At 38.0% G+C, this 14,232-nt stretch overlaps 1 pseudogene; it reads right to left on the bottom strand.

Moving 5' to 3' along the window:
* Positions 1–8,763: 8,763 nt before the first annotated feature.
* Positions 8,764–9,668, bottom strand: LOC140709880 (short transient receptor potential channel 6 pseudogene; annotated as a pseudogene).
* Between the last annotated feature and the right edge of the window lie 4,564 nt (positions 9,669–14,232).

Below are 14,232 nucleotides of genomic sequence, written 5' to 3'. Positions count from 1 at the left end.
GCAATACCCCAAACTAAATCCAGTGTCTTCAAACAAGCATGTAGGAATATGAAAAACACCTTAAATCAGATCATCAAAATCTAAGGAACAGAAATGGACATAAAACAGAAAGAAATTAAGTAAAAGTTTATTGAAAAAAAATAAATCATCTCAGAAAAATGAAAAATTAAATTACAAATTGCCCAAGGAATATTATATGCAAATGAGCATGGGATAAGAGGAAATGAAGAAAAGCAGAAAAACAAGACAATAAAAATAAGATTAAAACATTAAAAGGGTCTAAAAGGAAGTGATTTAAATGAAGGACAAGCAAAGAAGATCCAACTACACGTAACTGAACTCTGAAAAAAGAAAAAAGAATGTAATGGAACTAATATTTTAAAATATAATGTCAGAAAATGTTCAGGAAATTATAGAAAATCTAAATCCACATACTAAATGGGCCCACCAGATACTTGAGAAAACTCATCCAGAGCAGTCAACCCTCAGATATATTCCAGTAAAATTACGAAACATTAAAGATAATTTTTAAAAAATAACCCTCAGGTCTCCCAGCAGGGAAAAAAAAAATCTTACAATGGCAACAGAATTGTTAGTATCAGACTTCTCAAGAGCAACATACAGATCAAGGCAAGAAGCAAGCAGTTCTTGCAAGAAATTCAAGAGAAAAAAAAAAAATGTGAACCAAAGATTTTATATTCAGCTAAGCTGCTCTTCAAGATCAAGGTCTAAAAAAATAAATAAATAAAAACTAGTTTTACATATGTAAAAACTTGGAGAATCCCATATTCATGACTCCTTCTTGAAGAAACTACTAAAGGATTCTTCAAGATTCATCCATCCAAGTTATCACTGAGAAAATTTAGGTAAAAGGGCTAATAGTGAGGACTTAGTACATTTAATTTTAGATTTAAGACTAAAATGAAAATAGAGACAAAGGTAGAATAATAACATAAAATGTCATATGTTCCCATAAAAAAAAATAATCTGAAAAAAAAAAAAAACAAAAGGGAGAGGAGAATTGGAAAGGAGAATAAATACATTGATTGTTGTATAGAAGCAATTCTCAAATGTTTTGGCCTCTGAAATCTTTTATGCTTCTAAGCTTTTTGAGGACCTCAGCAAGTTTTTGTTTATGTGAGTTATATCTATTATAAAGTAGACATATATGCCATATTAGAAATTAAATTTGAAAGGTTTTTTAAAATATTTTTTATTTTAAAATAATAATAAACCCATTACACAATAATGTAAATTTTTTTTCAAAAAATATAGCAGCAAGAATCATTTCATATTTTTGCAAATCCTTTTAAGGTCTGCCTTAATAGAAGACAGCTAGATTTTCATATGTGTTTCACACCTTCATTAGCCATCAGAGCAATGATATCATCACTTACCATACAGCCTCTGGAAAACTTTCACATGCATTCATGAGAAAAGGAGAGTGGAAAAGTGAAATGATGTCTTAGTATTATTATGAAAGTAGTTTTGATCTCACAGATTCCATGAAAGGGTTTCAAGGATCCCCTACTGAATCACATTTTGAGAACAGCTATTGTATAGATCAAGGGGAGGAGTCAAAGGTATATCAGAAACGGACAAACCAGAGAATAAAGGCTAGCCAGCAGAGAAGGGAATTTTTTAAAGGTGTAAGTACAAATGTTATCATTAAATACCTAATCCTAATACCAAAAGAAATTTTAAAAATTAAAGAGCAAAGCAAACACATCATATAGAGAAATAGAAAATGTAATAAAATGACACAGTAATTTTACAAAAACTACAACTGAAATAAAGTGACAGAGTATAGATCAAACGTAACAAGGATATTAGTTAATTGTGGATTGGCTTAACTCATCTTTTAAAATAAAAATATTTCTGAATTAACTCATCAACAGGTATCAAAGCCAGGATGTATATAAGAGCCACACCTAAAAGCAGTGATTCAGAAGAGCTAAATCTAAAGGGATGGACACAGACATAACAGGAAATAGAATTAATAAGAAGGCAGGGTTTGCAATCCTGACATAAGACAAGATAGAATGCCAACCAGAAAAACCTCTTAATGTAACAAAAAAAGCACTTTAATGTTAAAATCTGTAATTCAAAATAGAGATAAAACATTTAGGAATATTTATGCACCAAATAACAGACACATTTGCATAAAGCAGAAACTACAGGAGAAGCTAGTAGAAATATACCGAAGCATGCTAATAATAGACTTTAATATCCTACACCAGGTCAAGTAGACAAAACATTGATAGACCTAAACAATATTCTCAATAAGACAGATCTTACAGATCTTATAGAAATGTATCAAACATTAAACCCTGATAATAGAAAATACATTTTCCTCTTTAGCACACATGGAGCATTTACAAAATTGATCAAGCATTAGGTAAAAAAAATCGATAAATCACAGGGAGAAGAAATATTACCAACAACACTCTCAGATTATAATACAATAAAATAAGGAATATTATATTTCAAAATTTAAAAACTCAACTGAAAATAATTTGGGATTTTTTTGAGACAGTCTCGCTCTGTCTCCCAGGCTGCAGTGCAGCGGCACGATCTCAGCTGCCTGCAACCTCCGTCTCACAGGTTACAGTGATTCTTCTGTCTCAGTCTCCAGAGTAGCTGGGATTACAGGCGTGCACCACCACACCTAGCTAATTTTTGTAGTTTTAGTAGAAACCAGTATCAAATTAATATTTTCTTTTTTGAGACGGAGTCTCACTCTGTGTCACCCAGGCTGGAGAGCATTGGCGCAATCTTGGTTCACTGTAGCCTCCGCCTCCCGAGTTCAAGTAATTCTCCTGCCTCAGCCTCCTGAGTAGCTGGGACTACAGGCACAGCACTACAATGCCCAGCTAATTTTTGTATTTTTAGTAGAGATGGGGTTTCACCATGTTGGCCAAGCTGATCTCAATCTCCTGTTCTAAGCTGATCCGCCCGCCTCGGCCTCCCAAAGTGCTGGGATTACAGGTGTGAGCCACCATGCCTGGCTCCAAATTAATAATTTATTTTTAAAAATACGGTTTACCAAGATTGATTCAAGTAGAGTTTAGAAAGCTTAAACCAATTTTTATAGGAAAAAAAAATGTATCCAGGCTATACCCCCCAAAAAAGCACCAGGAGCAGAAGGTTTCACAAGGAAGTTTGACCAAACTATCAATAACCACAGAGAACCGATGTTACAAAAATGGTTTCAAAACATAAAACATGAAGGAAAACTGTCAAAAATCATTTTATGAAGCAAGTATAATATTGATACCTAAATTTGTCAAAAATTTAAATAAAATTATAGACTAATATAGCTTATAAATACTAATGCAAAAATTGTTAATATTTACTAGCAAATGGAATTCATCACCATACTGTGAAAATAATACATAATGACCAAGCAGGGTTTATTCCAGGAATGCAATGTATCATAAATCTAAGAAATTCATGAATATAAAGTAAGCACACAAACACACCATGATTCTGTAGCCACAGTTTTGTTTTATACAAAAACACTACAGATATGTACAAGACTTGTACCAAATATTCTATTGGGTGCACAGACCAGGACTATTCAACATAGAGAGGTCTATACAAAGGAGTAAATACATGGAGATGGGGATTATTGAGACCATTTTGGAATGTTTGCAAAATGTATCACAGATAAAAAGCTATTATCTTTAATATATTTAAAAACTTAAAAGCGGAAAATAACTAAAGGCTTAATAAAACAATGAGTTAAAGGCACAAGCCAAAAATTCATTAAAAAGGCATACAATGGTCCTTAATCATATGAAACTATTTTAATTTTACTCATAATAAGAGAGATGCAAATAAAATTACACTGAGATACCATTTCTCTTCTATTACATTGGCAAAAAGTTTAAAAGCTTGGCAACACATTCTGTTGGCAAGGCTTGTAAGGCACTCTCATTCATTGCTGGTGGGAATGTGAATGATACAACTCTTACATTGGGGGAATTTGGCAATCTCTAACAAATTGTATGTGCATTTTTCTTACAACTCAGCAATCTCAATTCTAGAAACTTACCCTGAATATATACCTCCGACAATAAGAAAAGACATTTGCATTAGGTTATTCATAGCAGCCTTATTTATAAATGCAAAATATTGGAAGTGACCTAAATATCTGTATATAAAAGATTGATCAAATAAATTCTGATGCATACACACAATGGAATGCTATGCATTTGTAATAAAGAATAAAGGATAGCTCTATGAGCTAATATGACATGAATTCAGCATATATTGATAAGTTACAAATGCAACATGCAAATATACACATATTTCCAACATATCTGTGTAAAAGCAGTTAATTACAAAGGGAAAAAATGGTTATTGGAAGACTCACATTAACCAAGTACCTGGGTTAACAGCTTCAGTAATGGTATAAATTGGTATCATGGTCCCCTTGATACGATGTTTGGAGACCACAATATCATCTTTATGATATTTTTGCAAAAAAATGATGATCATAAAAAAAATCATGGCCGGGCGCGGTGGCTCACGCCTGTAATCTCAGCACTTTGGGAGGCCAAGGCGGGTGGATCACCTGAGGTCGGGAGTTCAAGACCAGCCTGACCAACATGGAGAAACCCCATCTCTACTAAAAATACAAAAATTAGCCAGGCATGGTGGCGCATGCCTGTAATCCCAGCTACTCGAGAAGCTGAGGCAGGAGAATTGCTTGAACCCAGGAGGCGGAGGTTGCGGTGAGCTGAGATCATGCCATTGCACTCCAGCCTGGGCAAAAAGAGCGAAACTCCGTCTCAAAAAAAAAAAAAAAAAAAGTCAGACAAATCTAAACTTAGAAGCCATCTACAAAATAAAATTTAAAGGCATGAGAAATAAAGAATCCTGAGGGGCTGAGCTAATGAAAGGAAACAAAAGAGACTTAAGTAGAATCCTGAATTGAAGGGAGAGATATCAATCTATAATATCAATATTAAGGTGACTGGCAAAACTTGAACATAGATAAGGGATTAGATAATAATACTGAATCAATATTAAACATCCTGATTCCATACTTGTACTTTCATTATTCCTTGTTCATGTTTTTAGGGAAAACACTAAAATAACTAGAAGTATATATATATTTATATTTTATATATTTTATATAAATATATATAATATATAAATTTATATATTTATAAAATTTATATATATATGATGCCTGTAACTTATTTGCAAACAGTTCTTTAAAAGTATAAAAATGAATGTTTTTTATATATATATATATATATATATATGACAGGGCCTTGTTTTGCATTCAGGCGGGAGTGAAGTGGCATGATCATGGTTCACCATAGCCTTGATCTCCAGGCTCAAGCAATCCTCCCACCTCAGCCTCCAGAGTAGCTGAGACCACAGATGCACACCACTATGCCTGGCTAATTTTTTTAATTTTTTGTAGAAATGAGGTCTCCCTATGTTGCTTAGGCTGGTCTCATACTCCCGGGCCAAAACGATCCTCCCACATCAGCTTCCCAAAGTGCTGGGATTATAGGTGTGAACCACCAATCCCAGCCAACAAATACTATTTAATCGTGGATTTCTGTTTGACAGTAATATGAACAAAGTAAAGTACTTGAAATGTCTAAAATTCATAAGTTGTTGACTGTATGTGAAAGGAATTCAAAGCAACAAGTAAAGAGCAATCCCTATAGAATAAAAGACAAAAGCAATTTACAGAGGTGGAAACCCCAAAAGTTATAAAACATAATAAGGTGCTCAGAATCATTGGTAATTTGAGAAATTCACATTTAAAAAACAATGAGACAGCACTTCACCTCTAACTCACAAACATTAGAAGTCTGAATAATTCTTAGAGTTGGTAGAAATGTAGGTATGTAAACCTTTAAGCATTGCTAATAGCCGTATATGGAATAGAAACCAGTACAGCCATTCCAGATAACAAACAAGCACTACTTCACTAAATTAAATATATGTCTGCTGTTAAAAAAAAAAAAAAAAAAAAAAAAGTCACTGGATGTATTTAAAATGGCAAGAAAGACCTTATTCAAGACTATTGCAATAGCAGAGAGAGGCTGAACTCCACTCTACTGAAACAAAAGGTGGTAAGATTCTTAAATGCTGGGAGGAGCTAATAGAAAAGTACTAGAGAGTACTAAAGGACATCAGTGTAGGGAGGGTGGCCAATGTGATTAGGTCATCTGTGTTTGCTAATCGTCACTTTTCAAGGGTAGACTTTTCAAGAGTAGGCTTCTATCCTCTCATAGAGACTGAGAAATGTGGTTCTATTGCCTTTAATGATTATATTTCAAAAGGATGACTCCAAGATCCTTGAGCAAGACTTTTCAGGGTTGTAAAAGATTTAAATATTCTATAGGGAATAACAATAATTAGAATTAAGAATTTAAACAGAAAGAATTTACAGCTGGGTACAGTGGCTTATGTCTTAATTCCAGCACTTTGGGAGGCCAAGGCAAGAAGATCACTTGAGGCCAGGAGTTTGAGACCAGTTAGGGAAACATAGTGAGACCCTGGGTCTACAAAGAAATTTTTTTAATAGCCAGAGTAGTCTCAGCTACTCCAGAGGCTGAGATGGGAGGATTGCTTGAGCTTACAAGATGGAGGTTGCAGTGAACCGTGATCCTGCCACTGCACTCTAGCCTGAGTGACAGAGCAATACACTGTCTCAGAAAAGACAGGAAGAGAGAGAGAGTGAAGGAAAGAAGAAAGAAGGAAAGAAAAAAAGAGGAAGGAAGGAAGGAGGAGAGAAAGAGAGAGAGAGAGAGAGAAAAGGAAGGAAGGAAGGAAGGAAGGAAGGAAGGAAGGAAGGAAGGAAGGAAGGAGAAAGAAAGAATTTACAGTTGCATATTTTCTCAAGTAAATGCTCTAAGCAAAAGGGGGTCAGGGATCTATAGTCAGGGAGCAATCAGTCTAAGTTTTAGTCAAGCTGAGAAGAACATTAAGGCTGTCTTGGCCAACACCTATTAGCAATTTCATTCCTGGAGATAGATGAGTGGATGGATAAGCGGATGATTAACAGATGGATGGATAGATAGATATGTAGACAGATAGGCAAATATGTACAAGTGTGTTCACCGGCACTATATTTAGGACCAGGAGCAGGAAGCTGGAGCCCACCAAGGTGTCTATCTCAGAAGAATGGATAGGCAAAGTATGATGGATAAACAATTACGTAGATTAAATAGGAATTGCCCTGCATCAGTTACCTCAGCCCAGTTCTGACATCAGCTGTAGCTTTTTACACTGACACCTTTCCACCTCAAGCCTCTGTAACATATCTATTAACTTTTCACACTTAGAACTTTCACTCAAACTGTGGGAGCTTAGTCTGCCCACACAAATTGTCCACTAGCTCTTGAAGCTTCTGTCTGGAAGTAAATTACAACATTTCATTGTGTTGGGGTGATCAGACCCAACACCAGGTAAAGGGGGCAACGAAGCCTGGCAGAGTCAAAGGAATAAGAAAAGATAGTTTGAGAGATGAAGTGGGTCCAGGGGGCCAACGCGAGTATGGAGGCTGTGAAGGCCCTAAGCTCTGGAAGCCAAGACTATTTATTGGTGATCAAACAAAAAAATGGTGGTAAGAATGTGGAGTTGAAAGGGAGTGCTGCATTAAGCACATGATTTATAGCTGTGATGGCTTATCAAGTACATGGCCAATTCTAAGACACAATCAATCTAGGAGCCTGGGAGGGCTAGAAGCAGGAAGCCAGCAAATCTAAGACACATTCCAGAGCCATGAGGAGTTTCATTCCCTGAGCCCTGGATTCTATCCAATCCACGAGGGGTTTTATGCCCTGGGCTTAGATTATGGTGCATCAGGGTAGCCTTCCACCCTTTAGCACAGAGCTTGGTGTTCCAAAGGCCATGAGGGGTTTTAGACCCTGGACCCCAGACATGTTCCAAGACTCTTTTGCATCATGTCAGACATGCATATGTCTGCCTCAGCTTCTCCCAACACTCAGTTTTTCTCCCAACATGCCCCCCTTTTCTTTTTTGTAAAACTGCCACAGCTATCATTGCTTGTTCTTGACGGTGGCTTTCTCTTCAGAGGTGGCTTCCTCTTCAGAGGCGGGTTCTGCATCTGCAGTCTAAAAGGAGACAGCATAAGCACACAACCACCAGAACAAAATTCACAAATGTAGAGCCTCCAATGGCCTTCAACTATCAATCTTTTGGAACAGGATAAGAGTTTTTTAAGGATCTCAGTTACAATATAAATAGATGGTGATGTCTCCCATCTTCTATTTAGAGACACAGGGATCCAAACTCCTTCCCTGGCTTTAATTATCAAGATAGTTTGATTTTTATCAAAGGTTGAATTAATGCAGGTAAACAAGCAACATTCGGGGCATGTAATAAAGCGTGTATTTGTATCAAGAGTAACATTTCCTATTGCTAGCACAACTTTGAATCCAAAAGGTCCCGTTGGAGAGAAAAGAAAGAGCATTTTTATCCTTACCTCCCTCCCCTCTATTCGTTTTATATTTGCCCTCTCAGATTTTGACTGGACTTTGAACCACAGCTAATTTCCATAATTCAGAATATTCCTGTCTGTCCCTGCAAATCTCTGCTAGTCTTTGCTAGTCTCTACTTTTGTACCTCTTTAGGGCACTGACCAGTAACTCTTTAGGGTGCTGACCTTATATTGCTAGTCTTCATCTGTCCCTACCTGTCCCTGTCTGTCCTGTGAGTTCCTGCAAGTCCCTGTCCTTTCCTACCTATCTCTATTTATCTCTATCTCTACTTAGTTATCTCTTCATCTTCCTGGAAACCTTTTTTATGGCCCTGGGTAGAGCTCAGAAATCCACCCTTTAAGCTTCAGCAAGAGACAAAACAGGGACCCCGGCCCAGCACCAGATTGAAGGGAACAGGAAGTGCTCTCCCCTCCCCAAAGCAGGAAAACCAGAGTTTGGCCCTTGCAAATTTCCACTCCATATCAGTGTCATCCTCAATTTCTGAGAATGAATTGTTGATCATGGCAATTAACATATTTAGCAAATCAATGACCACTGTACCATTATAGACTTTATAATGAACATAACCAGTGTTTTCAATGAATTTGTGGTTATAGTTGATGACTACTGATTTCACTTCAGAAAGTCTAAATGTAGCCCAGAATAGTGTCCTAAAATTCTCTTCAACTGTTGTGAAGCCTTCATTTTGTTTTGCACCAATGTAATAGAGGAGTAGAGGTTGAACGTTCCAATCATAAAGGCGACAAACACCATAATGAATATGATCATGAACGTGAAGACGTCTTTGACTGCTTCCCCAAGTGACATCCGCAGAGGTCCAAAGCTTTCATATGCCAACAAAATACAAGCTATCCCAGAGAAACTCAAAACCACAGCAACTGCACAAAGACCTTCAGACACCATCCGAGGATCAGAGGGGTCCCCCACTCCCTCCTGGCCAAATTGTAGTATTTCACATTATCTCCCAATGTTACTTTTGTCAAGTCCTTTGAAGTATCATTTGCATCAATGATGCTCTGGGTTTTGGAAGCATGCCAGAATGCCCTGACTCTTGCCATGAATGATGCTGTGAAAATTGCTAACATACCAAAATCAAGCATATTCCACAACTCAAACAAATACCTCCTTGGGGCCTTGAGTCCAAATTTCTTTACATTCAGCCCATATCATGCCTCTGTGCTCATTAAATCAGAGGCAGGTTAACCATGAAACTGAAGCTTCAAGATGACTTTACTTGCCAAGGTTCCTTCTAAGTCCTCACTTTGTCTTCTTTTTCTCTAAATGGGGCCCTCTGAATAAACAAGCCTCAGATTCCACTGGGTCTTATACCCCATGCCTCACCCTCTATGTAATCAATGCGTTAAGAAATTCAAGTAAGCAGAATGTTTGCTTTCACTTTGTCCCATTGTTACTCTGTTTCTTCCTAGCGCTCAGCTTTCCCGCTAAGCTTCTTTCAGTTGTCCTCGGGTGTCCTTTGATGATGCATCCTCCACTTTTACACGCTCTAGCATTCCTTCACCTGGGTCTTTGTCACCCCACGTTGGACAGCCAGGGATGTTGGGGTGATCAGACCTAACACCAGGTCGTGGGGGAAATGAAGTCTGGTGGAGTCAAACAAATGAAAACAGACAGTTTGAGAGATAAAGTGGGTCCACGGGGTCAACGTGAGTATGGAGCTGTGAAGGCCCTGAGCTCTGGAAGCCCAGACTATTTATTGGTGATCAAAGAAACAGGTGATGAGACTGTGGGGTTGAAAGGCAGCGTTGCATTAAGCACATCATTTACAGCTGTGATGGTTTCGCATGTATACGGCCAATTCTAAGACACATTCAATCTCTAGGAGCCTGGGAGGGCTAGAAGCAAGGAGACAGCAAGTCTAGACACATTCCAGAGCCACAAGGGGTTTTATGCCCTGGGCTTATACTATGGTGCATCAGGGTAGCCTTCCACCCTTTAGCACAGAACTTAGTGTTCCAAAGGCCATGAGGGGTTTTAGAACCTGGACCCCGGACATGTTCCAAGACTCTTTCACATTATGTCAGACATGCAAGCCCTGCCTCAGCTTCTCCCAACACTCAGCTTTTCTCCCAACACACTGGCCAAAGTAATTCTCATAGCCATGCCCAATTTAAAAGAAGGGAAGAGAAGTGTAATTCTACCCTGTGCCCATAACGTAGAAAGCAGGTAATATTTAATGAGCAGCACTAATAACTAGCACACGCTCAAAATGCCAAACTAAGGTGATTTTGACTATTCATGTATGGCATGAAGATCCGTGACCAGGAGTCATTTGTAATTTTGCTGAGGCATAAATTTGAATCACCCATGTTAATGAGGATGAGGCTGGTTGGAAGAAGTACAAAAGCAAGTTTCTTACCTGTGAGTGAGCCTAGATAACTACTCAGTATCCACATCACATCATATCACATTGCAACTTTATTTTGACAGAGCAGGAGCATCGCCATCTTGGACAAGCCCCTCATTCTGAAGTTCACCTTATTAAAAAAAACTGCCTAAATCCAAAGGGCATCCGTCTAATGACTAAGGTCAGCATGACCATAAACCACAAATAACATCTCTAACCAGAAACATTCCAAACTCCTCCCCAACCAGAGACATACTAGTCCTGAGATAACCCCACTCCGGCTGGGAAGATGCCAGTCTCGAGGTGATAAACCTCTGGCCGGAAGGATGCCTGCCCCAAGGTAAACTCCCCTCCTCCCAGAGACATTCCAACCCCACCATAAAACTTCTCCCTCAAATAGGAACATTGCAGGCTTCTGATAAGCCCCCTCACCCTAAAACCAATATATAGTCTTAGTCTGTAAGAGAAAGCACTCCTGACCAAAATTGGCCAGGAGTGTCTCTCAGGTTTTAATTAAAGAAAACCTGTCTTTAACTGCCAGCCACGTTTTGTGTTTCTTTCCTCTTTAACCCTTCTTACATGTTCTACATTGTTGCATGTGTACTAATGCTTATAGCATATATTTGCATTTCATAGGGGAAATTATTTGCCATATATTTGGGAATTCCCAGAGTTCTTGGAACATACTCAGTTTCAAACATAAGGATCCTTTCATTGATCCATTGATCACAGCTATGGACCAAGGCAAATGTTAATATTGGCTCCTATTCTCAGCCATAATCCTGCTCCATTCCTAAAATGCAGAGTGACTAAGATGCATACTGACAGGCAATCCAGTAAGTCCAATGTGTCAGAGAGGTATTCACCCATCAAAGTGGTCTGAACGCTGTGGAACTCTTCATTCCAAATTGTTAGAGAGGACGACATGGGAAAGAACACTGGATTTGTAGCCAAACACTCTCTGTCTGAATAATCTGGGGCATGACATTGAACCATTTTTAGCCTTACTGTCTTCATTAGTAAAATGAGGCTAATTACAACCTGGCAGATCATTTCTCTCTTCCTCATTATACTTTGTTCCTTCTACCCCCACTACTGTTGAAATTATGCTATGAGAAGTTGTCAAATTTAGCAAAGAAAAGAGTTTGTGTCTCCATTATGATGAATCAGAAATACCTGTGCCTCTTTCTGTAAAAGAAGGCACAGGCCATAAAGATCTACCTTTCCCTCTCAGCAGAGACCAGAATAGAGGACTTCATGTCCCTGATTCCAGGGGGAAATCTGAACCTTCAGGAGTGGAAGGGAGAGAAGGAGATTAAAGACAGCAGAAACCTCTGAATTATCTCCTAGAGTAGACTTTATGTAGACTGAAGGATAGTTCAATGAGGAAAGTAAAAACTGTTATATATCACCTTCTGTATTTTCCTCCTAGTAATGGGCTATGCCTGCATACCAGTCTGGACATTCTGTGACAATGGTTACAATGATTACACCATCACTAAAGGTAGCTATAAATAAATAGGTGCTCGAAATCTGAAGTGTTTTATTTAAATTTTCAGGATTATACTTGTGGCCTCCTGGATTACAGTTTATGTCACTGTAGAAGTCCTCCAGAGAGCAACTGATTAGGAACACATTTTGCAGTCCTTTATCTTGCTGTATGCAGAACCACTGCTTACAGTTTTCATGTCCTGAGCCTGTCTCCCATCTACTTTATCAGAGACTCCCTAACACACTTTTAAAAAATGAGTTACTCCACGCATGTACAAAGGCATGCCAGGTAGAGAAAAGTTTTCCAACCAAAACTAATCCTTAGTGCTAGAGGTGGAAGAGTTCATATAGGTCACTAGCACGGTGTTATCCAATAGAACTTCCTACATTGATGGACATGTTCTATATCTGCACTGTCCTACACAAAAGTGCCACTAGACATGTACAGCTACTGAGCACTTTAAATGTGGCTAGTGAGACCTAGAAACCAAAATTTTAATTGGATATAATGAAGTAATTTTAATTTGAATTTCAATAGTCACATGAGCCTGACATTCACTGTACTGGATAATTCAGATTTATGGCAAAGTTTCTTGACCTGAGGCCTATAGATCCTCTAGTATCCAAAAATAACCTTCAGAGATGCATCAAATTACCAAAACTGTAGATGAAACATTGAGTATGCAAAACAATACTAAATATCTTTCAATGATACATAACTATCCAAGTGCAAGTATTAAATAATATAGTGGGTATCTATGGGGAGGATAGTATAGGGGTAGGCGTGGAAAGGGGGATGGGAGGTGAAGATTAAAATATAATAAATACAAGGGTAGTTTTACACGGACTAAAAGTGATAGTGGACCAAGAATTGAAGAGAATAACAACTCAACTCTTCATTATCCAAGACACTAAAAATAAAGGAACGTAATACTTGTATAGGTGTTTTTCAAGGTCAGTCTTAGCTTTCATCAAATTCTCAGTGGAAGATTGGTTGAGCCCAGGAGTTTGAGGTCAGCCTGGGCAACATAGTCAGACCTTGTCTCTACCAAAAAAAAAGAAAGAAAGAAAGAAAGGAAAAACAGCTGTGCGTGGTGGCATATACCTGTAGTCCCAGCTACTCACTACTCGGGAGGCTGAGGTGGGAGGATCACTTGAGCCCAGAAGGTCAAGGCTGCAGTGAGCTGTGATCACGCCACTGCAGTCCAACCTGGAAGACAGAGTGAGACCTTGCCTAAAAAAAAAAAAAAAAAAACTCAGTGGAATCCAAGACTCCAACTAACATGTGAAGAATCACCAACATAAATCTATTCTCTAGCCTCAGAAACAAAAGGGATGGGAATGGGTGTGGGTTGGAGTAAATAATACAAAATCTGCACAATTAAGATTGACAGTTGGCTGATTAACTGAGAAAGTGAATAATTTTATCTTAAAGTGGAAAAGCTTTAAAAAACAGTACTCATATTACTCTGCATAATCTTCCTTCCATAAATCAAAACCATACTGTACCTTCTGATTTATCATTTGTTTCTCTAGATGAAGCAAGAACATAAACATATTTCTGAAGCAATCTGAGTACAGAATCCTTCTAGATTTTCACAAGTGTCCCAAAATTTTATACTTAGCCAGCCCACATCTAACTCAAAGGCAATTTTTTTTTTCAATTTAACTTAATGAGTTTTTCAAAAGCAAGAAAGTAGAGTTCATAAAAACATCCTCTCTCTCCTCTCAAATGTCACCAGTTGTGGTGAGCAGAATCATGGTCCCCGAAAGATGTCCATGCCCTAATCCTTGGAACCTGTGAGCCTATTACCTCATATGGCAGAAGGGATTTCTCAGTTATAATGAAGTTGGGAATCTTAACATGAAGATGCTATG

This window comes from Chlorocebus sabaeus, chromosome 23 (assembly GCF_047675955.1).
Source record: "Chlorocebus sabaeus isolate Y175 chromosome 23, mChlSab1.0.hap1, whole genome shotgun sequence".
NCBI lineage: Eukaryota > Metazoa > Chordata > Mammalia > Primates > Cercopithecidae > Chlorocebus > Chlorocebus sabaeus.
Note: the sequence above shows the minus strand (reverse complement) of the source record. Positions and strands in the feature narration are given on the sequence as shown.